At 38.5% G+C, this 15,035-nt stretch overlaps 1 protein-coding gene across 1 annotated transcript in view; it reads right to left on the bottom strand.

The window, feature by feature from the left end:
- LOC308703298 (uncharacterized protein) overlaps positions 1-15,035 on the bottom strand; it is a 320,767-nt gene that overhangs the window by 141,493 nt on the left and 164,239 nt on the right. The window lies entirely within an intron of this gene.

The raw sequence follows: 15,035 nt of genomic DNA, 5'->3' as shown, positions 1-15,035 counted from the left end.
GATAGATAGATAGATAGATAGATAGATAGATAGATCCTGACTTTTTGTTAACAGAAAATCATATAAACACACACACACAGGCATATATATATATATATATATGTGTGTGTGTGTGTGTGTGTGTGTGTGTGTGTGTGTGTGTGTTTACATGATATATATATATACTACTGGTCAAAAGTTTTAGATCGGTAAGAATTTTTATGTTTTTAATAGAAGTATCTTCTGCTCACCAAGGCTGGGTTTATTTGATTAAAAAAAAAAACAATAAAAAAAAATAGTAATATTGTGAAATGTGATGACAATTTAAAATGAATGTTTTCTATTTTAATATATTTTAAAATGTAATTTATTCCTCAGATAAAAGCTGAATTTTCAACATCATTACTCCAGTCTTCAGTGTCACATGATCCTTCAGAAATCATTCTAATATGCTGATTTTATGCTCGAAAAACATTAATTATTATTTTCAATGTTGAAAACAGTTGTGTACAATTTTTTTTTCAAAATTCTTTGATGAATAGAAAGTTCAAAAGAACAACATTTATTTGAAATAGAATATTTTCTAACATTATAAATGCTGATCAGTTTTGATCAGTTTAACTCATCATTGATGAATAAAAGTATTGATTTATTTTATTTCTTTCCCCCAAAAATAAAATTAAAATTCTTACTGTCCCCAAACTTTTGAACGGTAGAGTTTAATGTTACAAAAGCTTTTCATTTCAGATAAATGCTGTTCTTTTGAACTTTCTATTCATCAAAGCATCATGAAATAAAAATGTAAAAAACTGTTTTCAACATTGATAATAATAATGAATGTTTCTTGAGCATCAAATCATCATATTAGAATGATTTCTGAAGGATCATGTGACACTGAAGACTGGAGTAATGATGCTGAAGATTATAGCTTTGATCACAGGAATAAATTACACTACTAGCCTATATATTCACATAGAAAACAGCTGTTTTAAATTGTAATAATATTTCACAATATTACTGTTTTTGTTTGTATTTTTAATCAAATATATGCAGCCTTGGTGAGCAGAAGATACTTCTTTTTAAAAACATTAAAAATCTTACCAATCTAAAACTTTTGACCGGTAGTGTGTATATATATATATATATATATATATATATATATATATATATATATATAAGCATAAGCACATTTTAATTGCAGTAGTGATATCTGCCTCTCTCAATTAATTTTAAATAATCGTTGTGATATTTGCCTGCTAGTTATTTATCCTGAAACCGCTTTTTTTATTTGATTTGCGTTATCTTGCATTGGTAACAAGTCCCTACTAGCAGAGATGGTCTAGGGAGATGTGAGGGTTTGTATCTCTTACCATTGGAGAAAGCGTAACGGCTAACACTAAAAACTTAATTGTAATTTACTACATATTTAATTCAGTACAATTATATGTTTACCATCATTCATTAAAAAGTGTTATATCATCATCATTAGGTACACAGCAGTTGACACAACACTTCATGTTTTTTTTAAATTCACAACACAATATAACACCACATTTATAATTAAATTAATCGTTTTGTCTTTATTCATTAAAGTATATAATGTCAGCATCATACTGTACATGCAGTTATAATAGTCATTACAATTCAAGTCTTATCATTACTGGTAAAACCTGAGATTCAAAGGAAGAAAACATCAGTATTTTACCTTCTTTAGACCATATACAATATCACTCAATATTACTATTAAATATTATGGTAATGCCACAAATTACTATGTTGTGACCAGTGGCGGCTGGTGAAAAATATCTTAGGTGGGGCTGTTTCATATTCGGTCAGTTTCAATAGTCCTTCCTTCCATTCCTTAACCTATCTTTGTAAAGCGACCTTTGGTGTTATTATAACTAATAACCACCCATTCACAGTTTAACACAAACTGCAGGATACCAGTGCTCTGTGAAAAAGTAATTATTTAATGCCAATATTTAAGGCATATATTATACATATTTTTACAAGACATATATATATATATATATATATATATATATATATATATATATATATATATATATATATATATAAAAGTGATTAATTAATTAGCTAATTAAATAAAAAAGTATTACCCGCAAAAATTTTGAGTGATTTTTCAAGCAAATATTCCACAAAATGTACAGTAAATAGCAAACACAGTATTAAGGGGATAGTTCACCAAAAATGAAAAATTAGCCCATGATTTACTCACCCTGAAGTCAGGTGTATATGACATTCTTCTTTCAGACGAATACAATCAGAGTTATATAAAAAAAATGTCCTGGCTCTTCCAAGCTTTACAATGGGAGTGAATGGGTGTATGTCTTTTGAAGTCCATCAAAGCGCATCTATTCATGATTAAAGTGCTCCACATGTCTCTGGGGCTTAATAAAGGTCTTCCTTTATTTTACCTGCATTATTATCCAACTGGAAATTAGCTAATCACATTTCTAACAACAAAAGATTTATCAGCCTATATAAATACAGTTATTTTTACTTTTCTGCAGCTGGTTGACCAGCATGTCCACGTGTGGCATGATCTTGTGGAACAGTGCCAGAAAAAAACAGAGAGCCTCGTCTTCAAGCGGTCTTTGGTGTTTTATGCCCCCAACGGCGCCTTCCAGGCAGCGAGGGGATGGGTAGGTTTAAGGTTGAGGGTAGGGTTAGCTGCCTCTAAGGAGCCATTGGGGGCTTAAAACACCATCGAGCTCTTCAAGCATCCTCACAAAGCCCCCAGCCTCTCAGACACTTAGGGGATCAAAGTTTCCATTGTCTCTGATGGTCTGAAAACACTTTAGGAGGTCATCCCTGTGTTCGTACACTGTGTTCACAGCGCGACTGTGGAAGTTCCACTGTGTTGTAGAGGCTCTGGGAAGTCTATGGGCAACCACTTGGTCAAGCACGGTGGTTCGCTTGGGTGACCTGGAGAAGAAAGCAGAAAATCCTGCAAGATCGGGAAAAAAAGTGCAGATTTCGGGGATGTGTGACGTTGCCTGCTGCATGATGAGATTCAGCTGATGCGCATAACAGTGGACATAGTGAGTATAACTGCCATACATATTATTTCTGTTATTTAACATGTTTTGTTATATTTGTTTAATCCATTCATGAATATTGAGCGTCGATGTTAACTAGGAACTAAAGTACATTTTGCGTTGCACTCTGACACTTTTGAAGGTGCAACAGGAAAAACACATATTTTGGTCAGAAATTATTCTCCATGTGGATTAAAGTTACACGTGTTTTGAGTGAAGAGGTAAAGAAGATGTTTTTCATTTTTGTTTTTTGAACCGGGTATTTTCAAGTGAACTCATTCCCTCTTGGTTGTGTGCAGCCAGCGAGGTATGTGTATTACGTTTGTATTTCCCGAGTGTATTTGTATTTACCTCTTTATAGTGTATGTGAACGTGATTATCTTTACATTGTCATAGTTTGACGGTGGATTTCATTGATGATGAATGTGATGGCGGACAAAAGGATGACAAGAGCAATAAATCCATCAGTAACCAGAACCACGGTGTCGTTTATTTCCTGGAGGGAGTGATAGTCAAACTCGGACCTGCGTCAACGTTCCCGAACCTGCTCGTGCCCGGCCCGGACCTGCTGTGTCACAACTCGGCAAGACGGGATCTAACGTTACACAGATAAGCCCATGTTTAACATTAAGGACCTGCAGTTCATCAGTGTTTCATTAAGACGTCCATAAGTCAGACACTTAAGCTTGTGTTCTGAAAGGTGACAATAAGTTTGAACACTTCAAAGGACTGTTTGTAATCTTAATAATGACTGTGGTTTAAATTGTATAAGGGGAATTTATTGATATTGTCTATTGAAGAAAGTAATTGATCATTTGAAAAAGGAGAATTATTTTGTGCACATTTAAGCTAGCCAATATCTTTCAGTTTTCGAAGTTTTTATTATTTTCTAAGCATGTTCACTTAAATGTGGCCATAAGCATTTTGTCAAATGTAATTGACCAAGCCTTTACAATGTTTTGCTTTAATTGAAGGGTAATTCTAAAGGACATTGACCTAATTTAATTTGATTGTTCACCTCAGTTTTGAAAAAAAAAAAAAAAAAAAAAAATCTGCTAGGCAATTCCCAGATAAGTAAGATGTCACAAACAAGTGAAAAGGAACAAGTGTCAGAGAAGTCTGTAAGGCCTCGTAGAAGTGAAAGAGATAGAACATTAACAGAAAAAGGAAAGGAATTTCAGAAGGAAAAAATGAAAGGATTATTACTTCGCTTTGACAGTGTTTATGAACGCTGGAAAGTTTTGACTAAGGTGGCTAAAAAATCTGTAATCAAACAAGATCCCAGTGATATCATCCAAGAACACATTAAAGGTATTCAAAGAGAAGAATCTGAGCTGAACAGTGTTTATGATGAATACAGAAAGATTGACAGCCCAGCTCATGACATGAGATGCAAGTTGGACAGATGTGCATCCATCACCAGAATTGTAATACAGAATGCACAGTCTCAGGTTCAAGGAGATGAGGAGGAGATTGTTTGGCCTGATGCTTCATCTGTGTTCGCGTCTTCAACCTCCAGTGTTTCATTTCAGGGCAATAATTCTAAGTCGAATTCCATTCACTCTGCTGTATCCTCATCCAAAAGACAAGAAGCTGCTGCTGAGTATGTGCATACACAGGCTGTATTGAAGATTATGGGTGAACAAGAAAGCCACCAAGCAGAACTGCAGAGACTTGAAGCTGAGGATAAGTTGATAGTTGCAGACCAAGAAGCAGCTGCATCAACTCGCCGTCTTCAAAGAGAAAAGGAAGAAATTGAACGCAAGATAGAAAGAGAGAGACAAGAGGCTGCTCTCTTAAAGAGACAGCATGAAGAGAATGCTGCAAGAAAAAGGTCAGTTGAAAATTTGAAAAGAGAGCTTGAGCGTTTGGAAGAGTTGAAAAGGCTTAATGCAGCCAAAGCAAAGCTTCAAGTGTACAATGCAAATGAGTTCTATCCAACCCAGGACTTTGTACCACAAAACTTTAAAGCTGAGTTGCCTACAGATATGCAGATCATCAATCAAGCGAGTATTGCTGATCAGCATCCACCACCGCTCAGAGATGTGACTCCTAAAGGTGAACTCCAAAATGACATGCGAGAACTGGTGAAGGTCTTAGCTGAAGCTATGACAGCAAACAGGCTACCCATTCCAGAGCCTTCAATCTTTAGTGGGGATCCACTCAAGTTTAATCATTGGAAATCATCCTTTCAGACACTTATAGAGAAAAAGAATATTCCAACTGCAGAGAAAGTCTTCTTCCTTCAAAAATATGTCGGAGGAGCTGCTAGAGAAGCCTTAGAAGGTCATTTTCTGTCTGGTTCAGAAGATTCATACAATGCAGCATGGCACCTGCTCAATGAAAGATATGGCCAACCCTTTGTAATTGCCAAGGCTTTCCGAGACAAACTACATGCATGGCCAAAAATAGCTTCAAGAGAGAGTGATGAGTTGAGGAAATTTGTGGACCTTTTACGCAGTTGCGAAAGTGCTATGGCTAACAATGAAAGTCTACACATTCTTAATGATGGAATTGAGAATCAAAAACTTGCTGCCAAGTTACCTGACTGGTTAAGCTCCGGATGGAACCGAACAGCCACACAATATCTACTTGAACACGGAAGATTCCCAAACTTCAGTTATTTTGTGACGTTCCTTTCAATGGAGGCTAGCATCGCTTGCAACCCCATTACATCCTTCCATGCATTACGGCAAAGTGAGTCTGATAAAGCTAAGACCAGGAGCCAGACCATTATGACCTCCAAGAACCAAACTGTAGGTGCCAAGATCTTCACAACAAACACCAGTGAAAGGAAAATAGTCACATGTGTGTTTTGTAAAAAACCAGGACACAGCTTACACAAGTGCTACAAGTTAAGAGAGAAGCCAGTTGCTGACCGCGTAAAATTTATACAAAGTGAAAAACTGTGCTTCGGCTGTTTGAGCCCTGGTCACCAGTCTAAGAGCTGCAGTAACCGGATGGTCTGCGATTCATGCTCAAAGAGGCACCCCACATGCCTGCACGAAGAACGTTCAAAAAGGGACCATGAACTAAAGAAAGAACAATCTAAGGAAAAAACTCAACCACAAGACATCACAAAGGAAACAACCTCTAACAGAGTTGTGCAAGATACTAATAGTACACAGACGTCGGCAATAGTACCTGTCTATGTGTCAACGCCAAGTGATCCAGGCAAGGAAGTTCTCGTCTATGCTCTGTTAGATACACAGAGTGACTCTTCATTCATTCTTGATGAAGTGGCAGGAGTTCTTGATACAAACACTGAACAAGTGAAGTTAAAACTTTCTACGATGTCGTCAAAGGGGACAATCATTCACTGTAAAAGACTTAATAGCCTACAAATAAGGGGCCTATTTTCCTCCAAGAAGTTAACAGTGCCGACAGTTTACACTCGTGACTTCATCCCTGCTAATCGCACACACATCCCAGTGCCTGAGACAGCAAAGGCATGGCCTCATTTGGAGCATCTTGCTGACCACATCGCGCCTCAAAAGGATTGTGAAATTGGTCTGTTGATTGGGTACAATTGCCCACAAGCTCTAATGCCACGTGAAGTCGTTTGTGGAGAGGAAAGCCAGCCATTTGCTCAGAAGACTGACTTAGGTTGGAGCATAGTGAGTTATGGTGACCCAGGTGAACACTACGGTGATGCAATTGGAGTAAGTCACCGCATCATCGTAAAACAAGTCATGCCTGAAGTGAATGCAATGGTCAAGCTTAAAAGAGAAGTCCACTATGTCTGCAATACCCAGGTCAGTGAAATGGTCACTCCAGATGACATAATTAAGATGTTGGAATCTGATTTCAGTGAGAGAGGTGGAGAAGAGACAACCTTCTCTCAAGAAGATCTTCACTTCTTGGCTAAACTGAAAGACGGAATCAGACAGAAGCAAGACGGTCATTTTGAAATGCCCTTACCTTTCAAACAAGAAAGACCAAATCTACCAAATAATAAATCATGTGCTGTTCAACGTCTAATGTCCTTGGAACGAAGGCTCAGGAGAGACCAGCAATACTGCACTGACTACTTGGGGTTTATGAAAGACATCATTGCTCGTGGCGACGCAGAAAAGGTCCCTGAAGAAGAGCTGGACAATCAACCAGTCTGGTATATTCCCCACCATGGCGTATACCACCCCCAAAAGCCTGGGAAGATACGAGTTGTTTTTGATTGCTCAGCAAGGTTCCAGGAAACGTCACTGAATGACCAACTTCTTACTGGTCCGGAGCTCACAAACACCTTGGTGGGAGTTCTTTGTAGATTTCGCAAAGGCCCGATTGCCATCATGTGTGACGTGGAAAAAATGTTTCACCAGTTCCATGTAAGGCCTGAGCACCAAGACTACCTAAGGTTCTTATGGTGGGAGAACGGTGATCTAGAGTCTCCACCCTCAATTTTTCGGATGAAGGTCCACCTATTTGGGGCAGCCTCCTCACCTGGATGTGCCAATTTTGGACTTAAGCATCTAGCCGCTCAAGGTCAGGATGAATTTAATCCAAGCACTGTTAAGTTTATCCAAAGGAATTTTTATGTTGACGATGGACTGGTGTGCGCAACATCTGACGCTGAAGCAATCCAACTGATTAAGGAAGCGAGAGAGCTTTGCAGCACAGGCAAGCTTAGACTACACAAATTTATCTCCAACAGCAAGGAGGTAATGAAATCAATACCGAAGGACGAGTGTGCTGAAAGTGTCAAAGACATGGATATGGCTTTGGGTGAGCCACTCATGGAAAGAGCTCTTGGCGTTCTATGGTGTGTATCCTCTGATGACTTCCAGTTCAGAGTGACTGTCAAGGAACACCCAAATACCAGAAGAGGAGTACTTTCTACAGTAGCTTCCATCTATGATCCATTGGGGTTCGTAGCGCCTTTTATTCTCCGTGGAAAGCAGATCCTACAACAACTCTGTCGAGACAAAGTAACTTGGGATGAGCCACTCCCACAAGAGCTGAGAGCACAGTGGGAAATCTGGCTACAAGATCTTCGAAACTTATCTAATGTAAGGATCAGAAGGTGCTATATCCCAGATAACTTCAAGGATGTCAAGCAGTACGAACTTCACCACTTCTCAGATGCAAGCGTCATCGGTTATGGGCAATGTACTTACCTCAGAGCAGTCGACGTCAAGGGAGATGTTCACTGCGCTCTAGTCATGGGAAAAGCACGAGTTGCTCCTACCAAAGTAACCACAGTGCCACGGCTTGAGTTGTCGGCTGCAGTTGTTGCAGCAAGAACAAGTGTTATGCTCAGAAATGAGCTGGAAATAGAGGGTCTTCAAGAACATTTTTGGACTGACTCAAAGGTTGTCCTCGGCTATATAAACAATGATGCCAGACGGTTTCATGTGTTTGTAGCGAACAGAATCCAAAGAATCAAGTCCACTACAGATCCTGAACAATGGCACTTTGTAAAGTCTGAAGATAATCCTGCGGATCATGCGTCGAGAGGTCTCTCCGCAGATCAGCTTGTTGCTTCAAATTGGTTCACTGGCCCAGACTTTTTATGGGAAAGAGAGCTATCCAGAGGAGATGTTATGGTGGGAGAAGTCTATGATGATGATCCGGAACTTCGAAAGGCCCTGGTGCTCAACACCAAGGTGAGGGAGGAGAGGTCATTGTTAGACCGCCTAACAAAGTTCTCTGACTGGAAAAGAGCTGTCAAGGCTATCGCTCTTCTAAAGCGCCATGCTAAGCAGATCAAGTGCATCAAAGATAAAGTAAGTGGAGCTACAAGTATTGAGGAACGAAAAGAAGCAGAGCTGTTTATAATCAAGTTGGTTCAGAGGGAAGCATTCAGCAGTGAAATCAGAGATATAAAGCAAGGCAAAGAAGTAAAACCCAAAGACAAAGTAAACAAACTACACAAACTGAATCCGTTTGTAGATGAGCATGGTGTGCTTAGGGTTGGAGGACGTTTGACAAGATCTGTTCTTCATCCACATGTCAAGCATCCTGCCATTGTGCCAAATAAGAGTCATGTATCATCGTTGCTTATTAAGCACTACCATGAAAAGGTGCATCATCAAGGAAGAGGAATAACTGCCAACGAATTGCGATCCAATGGAGTATGGGTCATAGGATGCAGCAGTGCAGTTGCCTCACAAATTTACAAGTGCACAACATGCAGAAAGTACAGAAGGAACACACAAGATCCAAAAATGGCAGATTTGCCAGAGGAAAGAATGGAAATGACACCTCCTTTCACATATTGTGACATAGATTGTTTTGGACCGTTCTATGTGAAGGAAGCAAGAAAAGAACTAAAGAAATATGGTCTTATTTTCACCTGTATGTGCTCTAGAGCCATACATATTGAAATGCTTGATGACCTCACTACAGATGCCTTTATTAACGCATTGCGTGCATTCATTGCGATACGCGGACATGTAAGACAGTTGAGATGTGATCAAGGCACTAACTTCGTAGGTGCAAGAGGAGAGTTCATGAATGCAATGAAGAATTTGGATCATGAACAGTTGAAGGAACATGGATGTGAGTTCATAATGAACTTCCCATCATCAAGCCACATGGGAGGCGTATGGGAGAGACAGATAAGGACGATCAGAAGTGTTTTAACCACAATCCTTGACCAGTCTGCTAAACGACTCGACAGTGCCTCGCTCAGAACCTTTCTGTATGAAGTGATGGCTATTATAAATAGCAGACCTCTGACAATCGAGCATTTAAATGACCCAACAAGCCTTGAACCTCTCACGCCCAATCATATTCTTATGATGAAGTCTAACATAGTATTCCCACCTCCAGGTGAATTTGTGAGTCAGGATCTATACTTGCGCAAGAGATGGCGCCAGGTGCAGTTTTTGGCAAACGCATTTTGGACAAGGTGGAAGAAGGAATATCTCCTTAATCTTCAGCAAAGACAAATATGGCAGAAAGAGAAGAGAAATACGAAGGTTAACGACATTGTCATCCTGCAGGAGGACAATTCTCCACGTAACCAATGGAGATTGGCAAGGGTAACAGAGGTGTATCCGAGCATTGATGGAAAGGTTCGAAAGGTGAAACTGTTAATTAGTGACTCGACCTTAGACAGCCAAGGGAAACGCATTTCCAAGCCAGTCTACCTTGATAGGCCTGTACAAAAGACAGTTTTACTGCTTGAGGCAGAATAAAGGTTATGGTTGCCATTTCATGAATACAGCATTTTGTTGCTGCAAGGTTTAAGGCATACTATAAGGTTTCAATTCTGAGGTGAAATGACAAAATAGTCATTTGGTGGGAGTATAACTGCCATACATATTATTTCTGTTATTTAACATGTTTTGTTATATTTGTTTAATCCATTCATGAATATTGAGCGTCGATGTTAACTAGGAACTAAAGTACATTTTGCGTTGCACTCTGACACTTTTGAAGGTGCAACAGGAAAAACACATATTTTGGTCAGAAATTATTCTCCATGTGGATTAAAGTTACACGTGTTTTGAGTGAAGAGGTAAAGAAGATGTTTTTCATTTTTGTTTTTTGAACCGGGTATTTTCAAGTGAACTCATTCCCTCTTGGTTGTGTGCAGCCAGCGAGGTATGTGTATTACGTTTGTATTTCCCGAGTGTATTTGTATTTACCTCTTTATAGTGTATGTGAACGTGATTATCTTTACATTGTCATAGTTTGACGGTGGATTTCATTGATGATGAATGTGATGGCGGACAAAAGGATGACAAGAGCAATAAATCCATCAGTAACCAGAACCACGGTGTCGTTTATTTCCTGGAGGGAGTGATAGTGAGCATTTTCGTGGACATCCATTACCTTGCGCTGCACTCCGCCGGTGGCTCCCCTCATTACGTTAGCTCCGTCATAAGCTTGGCCGATAAGTTTGGCTTTTTATCCATCTGGAAGTAGGATGCTTATGTAACGGATGTGGAAGGACACACTCACAAATGGGTTTCAGCTTGAATTGATCTTTTCTGGAAAGAAAAAGAAGAAAACTATTTACATTGGCTGAAGACAGACTGCAGACATTCATAAGGACCACAGCATCGAATCTTGAATCTGCTGCCTTACCGCCAAACTCTTATTATTCATATTAAACACATAGCAATAATATACAATGTGAAAAACTTAACATTATACCTGGAGTTAGTACACCAATGTAAAAGTACAGGATACTTAATTGAAGACGATAACAGTAATACTTCATTAATTGCTAAATATCATATGTTAACATTTATAACAGAATAAACACGAAAGCAACATACCTTTTTTGGAAAGAAAAAGAAGAAAACAATGTACACTGGCTGATGACAGACTGCAGACATTCATAAGGACTAGAAAAACAAAAATGACACATTCACTCAACTCACAAAACACATAATTGTAATATTGTTAAGACAGATAGCCGGGAAATCCAGACCTAAATCTAAAAAATTTATGAAAATGACTAATGAAAATCGGCCAGCTCGAGGGGCGGCACCAAGCATGCATTTGAAAATCTCACTGCACGCAATTGGATAACACTACGACCAATCACAACAATAAACCCCATACGCTACCAGCGGAGCTAACTGGTAGATTAGACTCTTACCGTATCCGGTCGGCAAAACAGCAAAACGTCCTTCTTGCAAAGGAACGATTCGAGCGCCGTCTTCTGTCCTTCTTTTAGAGAAAAGGCCAAGTCAAACTCGTTCATTGTAGTGGCCAAAGCGGTTTCAAACAACTGGTGTTCATCCATAGCCATCTTGCAATGTTTACTAATGACTTCAACATCACAGCGCTGTCATCATCTGTTTAGCTCGCCTCTGGCCCGCCTATATCAGATAACCTGATGTGATTGGTGCAGCTCAGATCGAGGGGCATATTTAATGAGCTTCATTACTCGACACCAGAGTAACTCGCTGAGCAAATTCAACTTGTGCTCTCGCGAGAACTCTGAATTACCAGGGTATAAGACAATCATCACAAGAAATGAATTCATGCTTGCTCGTATTCAAATATATGTATGAAATATATTGTGTTGAAAAGATTCACTTAAAACATATTGTTTTCACAATTAATTTGTTAATGAGTTAGAACATGAAAAATCATATATACCCACAGCATGGACACTTGATCTGCTGTGGTACGGCAAGAGAAGAGCAACAACATACAACACCCCGGTACACAAGGTGGCGCTGCGCAACTTTACACTTCTGACACTCGCTTGTCACTCAGATGAAGAGAGCAAGTATTTACGCGCTTGTCAAAATCATACAAAGAAAACATGGATATTTAAAGCACCAGTAGCTCCAGCTCCAGCGATGAAGAAATTATTGAAATAAATTGAATGAGGAAAGACGCCGGAAAAGACGCCGATATTGGATACATCCCATAGTTACGAGAAGAGAAGAATATGGGGAGTTTTATCAAATGGTACAAGAGCTGAAAATGTATCATGAGCGTTTTCGGGGGTATTTTAGAATGTCCGTCAGTGAGTTCGAAAATTTACTTCAACAACTAGCTCCCTCGCTGACAAAAGAACAGACACACTACCGTTAACCAATCGACCCAGAACAGCGTTTGGCCGTGTGTTTACGGTGAGTTCGTTTACATTGTTATTCACTTCAATGAATGTTGTAAAAACATTAAGGAAGCGTTGTTAAAAACTAGTATTTGTCTATTTCTATTTCAGTTTTCTAAGCACTGGGGACTCGTACCGCGTCCAGCTTTCGACTTGGTGTGTCAACTGTTGCTTCGATAGTGAGTGAAACCTGTGATGCATTGTGGCATTGCCTACTGAAGAGATGTGGAGGAGTACAGCCAGGAGGTTCCATGAAAGATCATCCAGGCCCCTGCAAACTCTGGTTAACTCTACTTTAATTATAAAGGTACGTTCTCCGTTGTATTGCTGGCCTTAGTTGATGCAGATTACCGCTTCCTGGTGGTTGATGTGGGGAGCTATGGCAGCAACAGTGATGGAGGCATCTTTGCCAATTCTGTGCTGGGAAAGGCACTCAGAGATGGAACTCTTAATGTTCCCCCACCAAGTGAACTTCCAGGTGCTCCTGAGCTGGGAAAAGTAAACCATGTCATTGTGTCGAATGAAGCTTTTCCGCTGAAACCATATCTCCTCCGGCCATACCCTGGACGCGGCCTCCCCTCAGAGAAGAGAATTTTCAATTATCGTTTGTCTCGGGCACGGCGCATCTCTGAAAATGTATTTGGCATCCTCAGTCAATGCTTCCGGGTTTTCCAAAGAACTTTACAGGTTCAACCAAGTGTTGTTGACAAAGTTGTCAAAGTGCAATTATTTGCGCCCGAACGGAAATGACCAGAATCATGCCACAGAGGATGACCATGATTGTGAGCAAACACTACAAGGCTTTGAACATTGTAGGGGGCAGCGGGCATCTGTGGAGGCACAAAATGTCTGAGAACTGTACAAAGAGTACTTCAACTCACCAGCAGGAGAAGTTGCTTGGCAGTATGACCATGTGAACCATGGTCTGGGGAACAGATAAAATCAAACTGTAAATTTGAGCCATGTTCATTACATTTCCCATTGTGAAAACCGCTAGTGTGTGTGTATGTGTATATATACAATTTCTGTGAACTTGAATACACTATTAAATCTATTGCATCTTATTCTTCATTAATTAATATGCCAACACTCACCACAGCAAATTAAATATTTTTTTATATAACATGTTCCATCAAAGTTAAAGCATAGTTTTTTGCAAAATGTAAAGTATTTTGTCACTTCAACATATACTTATTTACAGCTAAATTTAAGTTGTGATTTTAAAAATGTGTATTTTTAATACTCATTTTTTACAGGCCTTTTCTTTAAAATGTTCTCATTACCTGCACAATGCTGTGCCCAAAATGGTTATGTTCCTGTAGATTGATAACTGTTGCCTATAAATGCAGAAACTCCGTAATTAGGCACATAGCTATTTCAATAAGAGGTCAGGAATACTTATGTACAAATATATGCCAAATCCCAAAATATGTTATATTATTTTCAAGTAAAAGTCACTTATGCACAATTTATTTTTTTAATGAACTACAAGTTGCAATAACAATCACAAAGTATAAAAGGGAGTCAGAAAAGGTAGTGCAAATAATTCACAATGACTGTAGTGCAAGTGAACTGTAGTTCAAGTGAACAGTAGTGCATGTACACATTCAACTATTTCTTGAATGTAAATAAAAATACAAATAAAATGGCATATATATATATATATATTTCTTTCTAACAAATCCATCTTTCTTTCTTTCTTTCTTTCTTTCTAATCCATCTTTGTTTGTTTCTTTCTTTCTTTCTTTCTTTCTTTCTTTCTAATCCATCTTTGTTTGTTTGTTTGTTTGTTTGTTTGTTTGTTTGTTTCTTTCTTTCTTTCTTTCTTTCTTTCTTTCTTTCTTTCTTTCTTTCTTTCTTTCTTTCTTTCTATCTTTCTATCTTTCTTTCTATATAACTAACCTATCTTTCTTTCTTTTTAACTAATCCATCTTTCTTTCTTTTTAACTAACCCATCTTTCTTTCTAACTAACTAGTCCACCATTCTTTTTCTTTCTTCCTTTCTTTCTAACTAATATATCTTTCTTTCTTTCTTTCTTTCTTTCTTTCTTTCTTTCTTTCTTTCTTTCTTTCTAACCAATCCATCTCTCTTTCTTTCTAACTAATCTCTCTTTCTTTATAACTAATCAATCTTTCTTTGTTCCTTTCTTTCTTTCTTTCTTTCTTTCTTTCTTTCTTTCTTTCTTTCTAATCATTCTTTCTTTCTAACTGATCTATCTTTCTTTCTAACTAATCTATCTTTCTTTCTAACTAATCGATCTTTCTTTTTTCTCTTTTTCTTTCTATCTTTATTTCTATATAACTAAACTTTCTTTCTTTCTTTCTTTCTTTCTAACTGTTACGTGTTTAAAGTTGGAAAAAGGGATGATGACATAACATTTATGTGAGGCACAGTTGCTATGTGTGAAGACAGGAAAAACCACCAAGGAACGTTACAAACGTTTAAAACGTTTTATTCATACGGGATG

The sequence above is a fragment of the Scardinius erythrophthalmus genome, assembly GCF_964197995.2.
Source record: "Scardinius erythrophthalmus genome assembly, chromosome: 1".
NCBI lineage: Eukaryota > Metazoa > Chordata > Actinopteri > Cypriniformes > Leuciscidae > Scardinius > Scardinius erythrophthalmus.
Note: the sequence above shows the minus strand (reverse complement) of the source record. Positions and strands in the feature narration are given on the sequence as shown.